The sequence below is a fragment of the Vicia villosa genome, linkage group LG3, assembly GCF_029867415.1.
Source record: "Vicia villosa cultivar HV-30 ecotype Madison, WI linkage group LG3, Vvil1.0, whole genome shotgun sequence".
NCBI lineage: Eukaryota > Viridiplantae > Streptophyta > Magnoliopsida > Fabales > Fabaceae > Vicia > Vicia villosa.
In genome coordinates, this window is record NC_081182.1 from 180,853,005 (window position 1) to 180,864,466 (window position 11,462).

An 11,462-nucleotide genomic window follows, 5' to 3' on the forward strand; every position below is an offset into this window, starting at 1 on the left:
CCACCTGCCCCTTACAATTTTCCATAGTTCCCTTAACCTCCTTCAATGCTTTATCGAAGGACCCCAGTTTATGAACACCGGAATCAGAGATGGAACAAGACACCGATACAGACTCAGATACCATCGAAGGGTTAGAGACAGAATTACATAGCCCTTTATTCGCACAACTCGAAAGTTCTGCAGGAGTTTCGTCCCCCTTACCGTCCCCACCTATACTCTCAACAGAATCTCTCCTCTCTTCCAAGGTGCTATCGACCTGGACTAACAAAGGAGATAGACCCTGGGCGGAAGTAGCAGGAACAAAGATATCGTCATCAAAGGCACAATCATCAGACCATTCATTCCCAGATTCCACAGAGTCAGACACAGATGAAAAAGATTTGCGGTTACCTGGAGAGTTCCGAATTGAGCCGACCACGTCCTCCTTCAAGAAAAGTGTGAAATCCTTCCCATCAATCTGAACCAACAACGAGTGAGGCAACACATAATCAATCTGAACCCTTATCATGCATCTCGCTGTATCGAAATTTGTCCTCTCCGCCGTTGATTCATCCGTGCAGATGAAGCTGCCCATTGAGTTAGCTAATCCGACAAAAAAATTAGCATTCCAAACGTGAAGTGGAACCCCGTATATACTAACCCAAATAACTCTCCCTTCATCCCGATCGAGTTCATTCCATCTCCTGATTTCAGAAAACCACTGCTTCCACCAAGTTTCGCCCTCCCCTTTAAGATCCTCGATCACTCCTTCCTCCACTTCCTCTAAAAGACACAAATTTCTCCCCATCGGAGTCACTTTTACTTGAAAATACCCTTCCATTTCGAAGTGCGTTTGAATGTTGTATGTAGAACCTGGGATCACAACCACTCCCACATAAGCCCTTGCCAACCTGCTCCTCTCTTCAGGACTAGATTCGAAACTAAAAACCGGCAATCGAACATCCAGCCTTCTGTCTCCACCCCCCCCCCCCGTTGACCACACTAGCATAAGATTTATTCACAAAGTTGCGCTCACCAGACTTCAGATCATCTCCCTTCCTTGCCATTTTTTCCGTCCCCTGGAAAGTAGTCTCTTTCCCCTGCCTCACACTCGAACGGTCAAACCTGGGTAGATTAGCGAATATCTTCTTCCCCAGAATCATCACATTGTCGCAGCGAACAGCCAACAACCTTCCATCCTCTACCTCTTCAAACCTCACAAACCCGAATTTCCTCCCAAATCGGTTCTTCCTCGGTGAAATTACCACTTCCACCACCTTCCCTATGCACGCGAATAGTTCAAAGAAGTGTTTCGCATTATAATCGTCAGGAAATCGAGAGAAATATATTGATGTTAACTGCGCCGCCTTGCTTCTGGACACACCGCCACCCCAAGGGAAAACGTCCCAACGAGGAACAAAACCCCTAAAATTTCTTCTCTTAACCACCTCCCATTCGCCGCCTTGCCTGCCTCCACCTGCGCCGCCTTGCCTGCCGCTGCCCGCGGCCAACGGAATCTGAACTGATGAAGTCGAAACCCTACCCCCTTTTAGAGAGAGGGCGGAGCACACATTTTAGAGAGAAAATGTTTGTTATTTCTGTTACACAAGTTACTGATGTTATTGGCAGTGCTAATTAATGCATTAATAATAGATTTGATTTTTTTCTCTAATGTTGTGGAATATCTCACCGACCATTTCAATTAAAGAATACTTTTGATTTCAAATTTTTTATTTTTTTTTAGAAGATTCTATAGCTAGACTTTTTCCCATTTTATTTATAATTATAAACGTTAAAATTGATGAACAATTAAATTTTAAAAATATTTATAATTATAACTATTATGCTCAATAGTCATATGTCACCATAACATTATTTTTAAAAATTTAAGGAAAACACGTTGCTTTTAGGCGCATGTATTTTACTTCATTTTATTAAAAGACATATTATTACTGTCCATTATAACAACCGTGGGAATATTTTAAGGTTAACAGGTTTTTACACTAATATTTTTCTATTTTTTCAATATAACTAAAGGTGACCTTAGTTTCTACAATTATATAAAAAAAATTAAAAATTTCATCACGGTTGTATTTGTCAACCGTGGTTGTGGTTATATGTTAATACTAGTAGAAGACCCGTGCATCCGCACGGGTAAATTCATTTCTATCTTAAATCATTCGATAAGATTTGATTGTTACTAATATATAATTGTTATCATAAAAATCACTAATAACTACAAATATTTAAAAATAAATACGTAGCAAATCACAAATAGGATAAATTCAATATATCTAATAACTATAAATATTTATAAATATCACCAATAATTATAAATATTTACAAAAATTTTGTTGATTAAAATAAAAAAGGTATTGTGGTAATAGCGACCCGTGAAAATAGCGAGTTTCAATGATGAAATACATTTTAATTTTGATATTGTATAAAAGATATTTAAAATTTTAGATACATGTAAATTTGAAATGAGTGACTTAATTATAAATGAATAATGATCATAAAAACTCAATAGTATGAAATAATCATATAAAAAGACATGCGAGTTGGAGAAAAAGAGTTTTTAACTAATACAAATTTTACATGAGATATTATTAAAAAAATAAAACGTGCGCACAGTTGAATACGGTGTTGATGTTAAAAACGGTGCCAACTTATCATTTCTAATTTCAAATATAAATGCAAAAAATAATATTAAGAAATAAAAATTTTGTCTCTTAAAGTAAAATAATAATTGATTGAATTAAAATAGATATTATGTTAATAGTGACCCGTAAAATAAATAAATTATAATTTTATTAAATTTAAAAAATAAGTACATTATTCTATCATGCAATTAATATGATATAAAATTATTTTACACTAAATATTTAATTATTAAAGCTATAATTATTTGCAATTTATATATTTGTTAGAGGCAATACATTTTAAAAGGCAATACATTCACATAGAAAAGGTAATACATTCACATAGAAAAAGACAATTAATAATTTGTTATAAATATAAATTGATAACAATTTATTACATATTTATAACAATTTATTCTGGGTGTTGTTGTGTCTGGCTATGTGATTCAAGAAGGAGAACATATAAAATAAGTGAAGAAGAACAACACATAGTAAATCTTCTCACAACTGCAGTAAAAAGAAAAAGTTGAATTGGATCCAAATAAACTACAGAAACCGCAAAAGAGATATTAGAAAATAAATATTAAGAATACATGAATTACTTCATTTACGTTTCTACATTCATTTGTTTTGGAAAGGATTCCATATTCAAACAAAGTGATAGGATAAAAATTTCAAAAACTTACTTTTTATTCTGTTATTTAATAAAAACTTGTAGCAACAAAAGTTTCAAATAAAGTTGCATGCACTACTAAAATTAATAGATAAATAGATACTGCAGCAAATAAATAACCAAAAATTTCATGAGGAATAAACTAAATGCTCCAATATAAATTTAGAACATAATGTCAATTTAGAGACAATCACTGCTAAATGCTCTAATGTTCATACATACAACATAACATCAATTTAGAGGCAGTAGCAAGCTTGTAATTCAGTTTTGGTTTCAGTTGGATGTGGGAATGAAGTTAGTCACACACATTGCTTTTAACAGACTTCTGTGCCTCACATTCAAATTCTGCTATTTTATCCAGCAAAAACTTAGCTGTACCTTTGCCATCACAAAAATCCTTCGATGGAAAAAAAGTCTCGTCAATCAAAATAACATTGTGAAAATCAACCAATATATGTCGGTTTAGGGGAACCAATAATACAATTCCATAAAGTGTTACCTTTTGTATCTGCTTCTTCCCACCAAATTCACTACAAAAATCTGATCCACTGTTCTTGAACCATTTTCCGTCTCGTCTGATAGAACGACAAAAGCTAATCCTTTAAATGTGTCATCATTGACCTCTATATCTAAGGACTGGACCTGAGAATTGTATGACTATTATCAGAATTTTTAAACTCGGCTCTCAAAGGCCTATGAGATTAAAATACAAGTTCACATTGTCATTGTAGAAACCTCATGAGAAGGATCAGATGAAGAACCAACTTTAAAAGGTGTTTCTACAGCCTTATCCATAATAACAGACCCCGGGGGTAGATAACTTTATGGTGGTACCTAAGATTGACATTAGGTTCCATGTTAGTACAAACCCATGGAGATATACATGCAACAGATACGTCAATTTATACATTCAAAATCTTCTGTCAGATTGAGTTAATATTATACATTCACCAACCATTCTCCAGGTGTAGTTTTAGATAAGGCCATGTGTAGTGTAATAGGTATTTTATAGTTCGTAGCCAGGTGAACCTTAAACTTACCACCACATTTGGTAATGAGGACCTTAGATAATGAAATAATTAAATTTAGAATCACAGCCAAAAGAATACCAGCTTGTAAAAAGAGATGAAAAAAGCAGCAACCTGATGAAAGTGTCTCACCAAAAGATCCTTATCAGCAAGCATGTAAGTTTTTTATTCAAAACACTACCAGTTACATATTCTTCTCTTTCTTTGACCCATTAAAATCTACATAATAATGAGTGGAAAGATACTTATTGTGTAACCCACCAAGTTCATATTTTAAAGCAAAAATTATAATAGTATCCTAAACATTACATCCACTCCATCATTTAGCAATCAATGATTGCAATCCCGATTTTAAAGTAGCATAAACAAATAGGCCGTATATTGACAATGATAATATTGCAATTAACCATAAACTTTAAAAAAAAGTACATACAATCCACAAAATCAGAAATGCAACATACCTTATACTGCCAATTTTGACTAACAATCCTCCATGTAGGAATTAATCATCTCTTAAGTGTTTTATCTTTCACATTGAAACAATACTCTCCCGTATTTGCTGGTTCGATTTCACATCTTCTTCACGTTTTCAGTGTCGTCATGATTATCGCTTTTCTGTGAAACGAAGAGTTTCAGTGCTCACTGTTAGTGTTAGGCACAATGACAAGGTGGAAAATAATTCAGTGCTCACTGTTAGTCTTGAATCACCAACTTTAAACATGAGTATTAGACTAAACATTGAGTAAACATGATGAATATAAGGACCTGAAAAGAAGAAACATTAATGATGAATATAAGGACCTGAAAAGAAGAAACATTAAGTATTAGACGAGAGTGAATATAAGACAGCACAAAAATTCACTTTGAAACCAAAACAAAGCTACATGTCCATGACCAAACCAGTTTCACCTGCAATAAAATACTTGCAGCTCCACACAATACAAATTTGTAGCAGAAAACTCCATCTACCCACAAAATCCGAACCGAACCGCAACAGCTTCATAAACTTTTCAAACAATTCAACCAAAACTGCACAATAAAAGCCAATTAATTACACAGCAATAATAACATAACCGAACCAGTTCATGTAACAAAACCTGACCTGTAACTTAACTCACCAACAGGAAATTCTGCATTAGAGGAAAAAGATAAAAAAGAACATGTAGCATAGTTAAGAACATTTAAATTGTGATAGTTGTTTTAAGGAATCACACAATGGTTTTAACAGAGTTATGATATCAGCTAAGTACAATGAACCAAATAATAGTCAGAGCTGCAAATTTCTTTGTGGAAAACGCCAATAAACAATAAACATCATTCTAAACTGAAAAATGCCAACTTTATGGAATCAATAGTTGAATAAAAACTACATAAATATGACTGATTTATAAAAATCAAAACTTTAAAATCTCAAGAGCTTATAAAAATCAAAACTTTATAAAATCAACTTATAAAGGTCGCAACAAAACATGATGAAGAGCTAAATGTAAAAATCTGTAGGTTGTTACACGATTATGAAACTAAAACACATGAAGAAGACATATATGGTGTTGAAATCTCACAACTTCATAAAAAACAAAAACAACATAAATCTGACTGATTTATAAAAATCATAACCAAATGTTGTTACCTTTAGGGAGAAACATGAAATGATAACCTGATAAAGAAGAGAGAAGAGAGAAACATGAAATGTAATCAAAATCACAACAAAACATAATGAAGAAGAGAGAAGGGAGAAACCTAGGTTATTACCTGTTGAAGGTGTTTGGAATGGGAGAAATTGAAACCACAATTTTCTGGGGCTGGGAATGTATGAAGAGAGAAGGGGGTAAACTGAATGAATGAAGAAGAGAGAAAGGAGGATGTTGAAGGAGAAGATGTTATTCTGCTAGGGTTTTCGGGAGAGAGAATGAGGAAGAAAGAGAAAAGTAAGAGAAAAGTGAGGGAAAATGGGTATTTTCAAATGAGTGGATGGAGAATGGGAAAAGTGAGAATATGTGTGCCACTTGGAGGAATAGTTAAATGTGATTGGTGGTGGGAATAAAATTTTGATTTAGCAAATTACAAGAAAGGGATTTCTTAAGGGCAAAATTTTTTTTGCATTAAGGGTAATTTAGGGTGTTTGGTGGCATGTAATATTATTAGTTAGGTAGTTGATGTTCATCATGATTGGTCTTTTCAACCGTGGTGAAATATGTTTATTTAAAACAAAAACATATAAGGTTTAATTTATTTTTTTCAGAACACAAATGCCCTAGCAAAAACATATATATTTTTAATAAGCAATGATATCAATTAATAAGAGTATAAGGGATACTCCGCCCGAAAACTACAAACGGAAAGCCTCTACACCCTAAAACAAGGGAGTGGTACGGTACAGTATTCCAAGTCGAGAAATTACAACCATCAGCAATTTTACATATCAGACACATCCAACACCACGATCTATAGATAATTGCCGACATGCAATCATCAAAATTAAAACTTTCTCCTTAAAAAATGATAGCATTTCGCATAAGGCAAATGCTCCATATCGTCGCTAACCATGCAATGCTACAATTGTCCTCTTAGACTTGCTTTCCACCTTGTTACAGTAAGTGAAGAACTCCACAAATTCTTCTTTAGTCATCAACAAATGAATGCCTAGCCAGTTCACAACCTTGTTCCAAACACTATCCGCTATCGTGCAATTACCAAACATGTGCTCGATTGAATCATCAAAATTACGATATAAAGCGCAAGATAAATCGCTACTAACCGCATAAATTCTGCATTTCAAGAGCTAGTCCTTGGTGGGAATCCGATTGAGAATAAGCCTCCATGCAAACATTGAAACTTTTGAAGGACTCGCTACTACGGAAAAGGGCTTTTAAAGCGTTTTTTTTTTGGGCTACTAAAGCGCTGCCAAAGCCAGCGCTGCCGTAGGTAACAACAGCGCTTTTGAAAGCGCTCTAGTAGCCCCCTTATAAGAGCGCTTTTTCCAGGAAAGCGCTCTGGTAGCCCCCCCTATAGCCAGCGCTGCCGTAGGTAACAACAGCGCTTTTGAAAGCGCTCTAGTAGCCCCCTTATAAGAGCGCTTTTTCCAGGAAAGCGCTCTGGTAGCCCCCCCTATAAGAGCACTTTTTTTAGAAAAGCGCTCTGGTAGCCCCCTATAAGAGCGCTTTTTCCAGAAAAAGGGCTCTGGTAGCCCCCCTATCAGAGCGCTTTTTCTGGAAAAAGTGCTCTGGTAGCACCCCCTATAAGAGCGCTTTTCCAAAAGCGCTTTCGTAGTGTCATACCCCAATTTTTAACCCTAAGATCCTATATCATTCATATCCCAATCACTAATCAAGAGCTTCACTTGAAAGTTTTATTTATGGTGTTGCACTCACCTCATCAATAAGAGGGACCATCAAGCACCAATGATTGTTTATCTTGTATGCATATTATACTAACCCAAATACCAAAAACATTGCTTTGTTTCTTTGTAGGCTTTTGTTTTGTAGGTACCAAGCCAAGGCATGCAATAAACAAGGCATTTTTCAAATATTTTACTGATGAAATCGATTTCCCTACTAGGTAAATCGATTTCCCTGCAGCAATCTTCAACAAAATCACATTCTGGACAGCATGAAATCGATTTCCCTCCTGGGTAAATCGATTTCCCTAGTGTATTTTGCGCCAAATTCTCTTCTGGAACAGAGTGAAATCGATTTCACTCCTGGGGAAATCGATTTCCTTAAGGCGAAATTCAAAAAAATAGAGGGGGAAGCTTGATTTGATTTTGGCACCTATTTTCTTTGACCATTTTTGATCATTGTACCAATTTTCCACCTCATCAAAATAATTCTCTTCATTAAACCCACTTAAACCACATTTTACCACTTTTTACCATTTAATTGCCACTTTAATCACCAATTAAACACAAGCTAATTACCAAATGCAAAAAGACCAAACTACCACTACTCTTGCTCTCATCCTATAAATAGAGCCCACTACTCTCTCATTTCTCAAGCTTGGAGAGCCAAAAAATTGCTTGCAAATTCATTTCTCACCCTTTCCAAAACCCTCACCCAAAGTTCATTTTCATAAGATTAGTGAGATTCACATTGAATCTTGCTAATTTTGAACTAAGCCTCCTACATTTCACTCTTTTCTTTGTTTGATCATCTCCAAATTTGAAGGATCTACACACCTTGTGCTTGCTCTTGAAGCTACTCCAAAATCTTTGTTCAAGAAGTGGTAATTTGCTAGATCCATGATGTAGATCTTTATTGCTTGTGTTCAATGCATCTTTGATGCTATATTAATGATATTTGCTGGTTTTGTGATGGAAATTTCGTGCTCAAGTTGATGTGTGATCATAAGGTGTTTGTATATTTGTTCAAATCAAGTTTCATGCCTTTAAATGCTGTTTTTGCTGAAATTTACACTGAGGAAATCGATTTCCTTAAGGCTGAAATCAATTTCCTGCTGAACGTAACTTGTTTTTTTGAAAACTGCACTATGGAAATCGATTTCCCCCTGCATAAAATCGATTTCCAGCAGGCAGAATGTGGTTTTTTGCCTTTTTTGTGCTTGTTTTGGCTTCCTTCTTCCTACACTTCATTAATATCATTGGATCTAGGGTGTTGATAGGTTTGAAATGACCTAATCCACCAAAATGGATGAATGATATTAATGATAGTGTGAGTTGATTATCTTTTGTGTTTTCATTCTTATTTTCATCTTATTTTTCTTTTGATCGATGAAAGTCTTGATATCTTGAGAATTCTATGGATTCTTGATAAAGGCTAGATCAATTTGTTTTCATTCTTATCTTTTTTCATCTTATTTTCTCTTGATCGATGAAAGTCTTGATATCTTGAGAATTCTATGGATTCTTGATAAAGGCTAGATCATTTCTTCTTCTCCTTCTTATTTCTTTTGATTGATGATCTTGATACATGGAGAGTTCTCCTACATTTGTCCCGACTCGATAAAAGATCAAATATGGAAGAGAATTGTATGCGGTTGATTTATGACTTATGGAAATTTATCGTGTAGTCGCTATGATTTTATCAAGCTTCTGATAAGTTTCCATTGACCTTAAATCCGAGTACATCATTCACTCACCATCGATCTTCATTACTAACTTTGATAACATACTTGACAAGTTTCAAGATGGTTATCTTTAACATCTAACAACTAACTTTAATTTCCGCCATTTATTATACCGCTCTTTATATTTCTCGCTTTATCGCTTTATTTTATCATTTCATCATATTTACATTCCGCCATTTTTTCTTTGTCCATTTGGACGTTTATAATTCCGCTATTTTCTCTTTGTCCACTTGGACATATGTTTATGCTTCCGCTATTTTCCTTTTGTCCACTTGGACCATACTTTACTTTTATGCTAAAACACTAATAAACAACCAAAATCTAAAAAACACATAAGGCTCTCTTTGGACTATTGGTTACTATCCCTAGCATTTTGGAGATTCGGACTTATGGACCTAGTGCCTCTGGACTCTTATTCTGTTATTACTCTGCTGTTATTCTGTCTGTCTGGCATTGGATTGTTGTCTGTTTGTATGTGCAGGTATTTCCTTGAAAGCCCTTGATGGTTAATTCCAAGGCATTGAGATAAGTATTTTACCCGAAAACAGCCGTTACTCTGCCCGATTTTCGTCAGAATCTTAATGTGCTTAATGAAAAGTGGTGCTAAGACAATAAGTTCATCTGGATCCCCCAAGTGTTAATGTGTTGGTATTGATAATTCCAAAGGATGGGAAATCTACCTTGACTCTTAATGTCAAGTGTTGGCTTCTTATTTCGGTTAGACCGTTCTTTTCCTTAGCTTTTATTTTACGCAATAGGATAGCCTCTTCATCTCCTCCCACTTCTTAAATTTTCAAAATCTTCTCCCTTTTTCCAAAATCTTCTTATGTTTGCATCATTTTCAAAACCTCTTTCTTTTAAAAATCTTTTGCCCTTAATGGCCTTTTTCTTCAAAGTTTAGACACCGTTAATTGTCGAAACGAGTGGTTATACCCCACGATTTTGAAATTGATTGATATAATGAGATCTTTTCCACGTGAGAGAGCTAGTGGCATACTCGTCGATTTTATCCGAGTTGGAGCCCTTCTTTCATTAGCGATGCAAAGAACTCGTTTGTTCTCATGCTCAAGATCAATGGCTGAGTATTTCTCTCCAACGACGATAAAGTGTTTATTCGTTTTTAAAATGTTTTCCCTTTAAGCGGAACTACATTAGCTCTGACTTCTCCATTGCACCGAGGAGGTATGTAGGCCCAAAGCTAAACGCTTTGCCGAGCTTATTTTAAAAATAAAATAAACCCTTTTTTAGCACACACACACACACACAGATTTTCAAAAAGGTTCCTGTGGAATACCACAGATATGAGGGGTGCTTAAAACCTTCCCCTCATATAATCAACACCCGTACCTGAGATCTCTTTCTTGTTTTAAAACAAAACTTTGGGTTTTACGTTCTTTTCCCTTTTCCTTTGAAAAAAATAAAGCGCGGTGGCAATTTCAAACGGAATATTGATTCGAGTCAATCCCATGGCTTCGATATCAGATTTTCCCCGCTACAGAAAAATGGCGACTCCACTGGGGAAACAGTTTTAAGTGTGTTAAGCCTATTTTTGTTTATCTGTGTGTTTTTATCTGTATATATTGCTGTGTGCTTTGTTTGTTTATTTTCTTTTATTTTTTCTTTTTGGTGCTCGATGGTTCCTCTGTGATGAGATAAAGTTCTAACCCGAACTTTGGTGAGTAACTTGAGATAGGAGGTGGTAAGACCAATAGTCGCATGTCAGGAGCAATCCTTACCATGAGCGTCATATGGTGGAACCCCAATCAGTGGAGGCCTCATGGAAGGTAGTAGAGGTTGTTACGAACCATCGTGATAACGCTATTACTTTCAATAGTGAGTGTCCGTAGAAGCTGAATGGCCTAGAACCTTTTTAACCCATCTAAGCCTTTTTTAGGATGTAGTGCAGAAACAAGATCAAGTACCAATTTGAGCTTGTTGTCATGCGATACTACGCTCAGACGAGGTCTTTTTAGGCATATTATTAGCGCCCATGAGCAATTGTGCGTGCCGGTAATATCCGATAGAAGATTGAAAACTCTGGGAACCTTTGTAGAACCC

The 11,462-nt window shown here is 35.4% G+C and overlaps 1 long non-coding RNA gene across 2 annotated transcripts; it reads right to left on the reverse strand.

Annotated features, from left to right (window-relative positions):
- Positions 1 to 3,438: 3,438 nt before the first annotated feature.
- Positions 3,439 to 5,649, reverse strand: LOC131656972 (uncharacterized). 2 transcript variants are annotated; one of them, XR_009300404.1, is made up of 6 exons: positions 5,232 to 5,649; positions 5,088 to 5,123; positions 4,784 to 4,937; positions 4,030 to 4,128; positions 3,794 to 3,936; positions 3,439 to 3,691 (listed from the first exon to the last, which is right to left on the reverse strand). It is a non-coding gene; the product is annotated as an uncharacterized LOC131656972 (long non-coding RNA). The 2 variants fall into 2 exon arrangements; XR_009300405.1 differs by lacking the exon at positions 5,088 to 5,123.
- Positions 5,650 to 11,462: the final 5,813 nt, after the last annotated feature.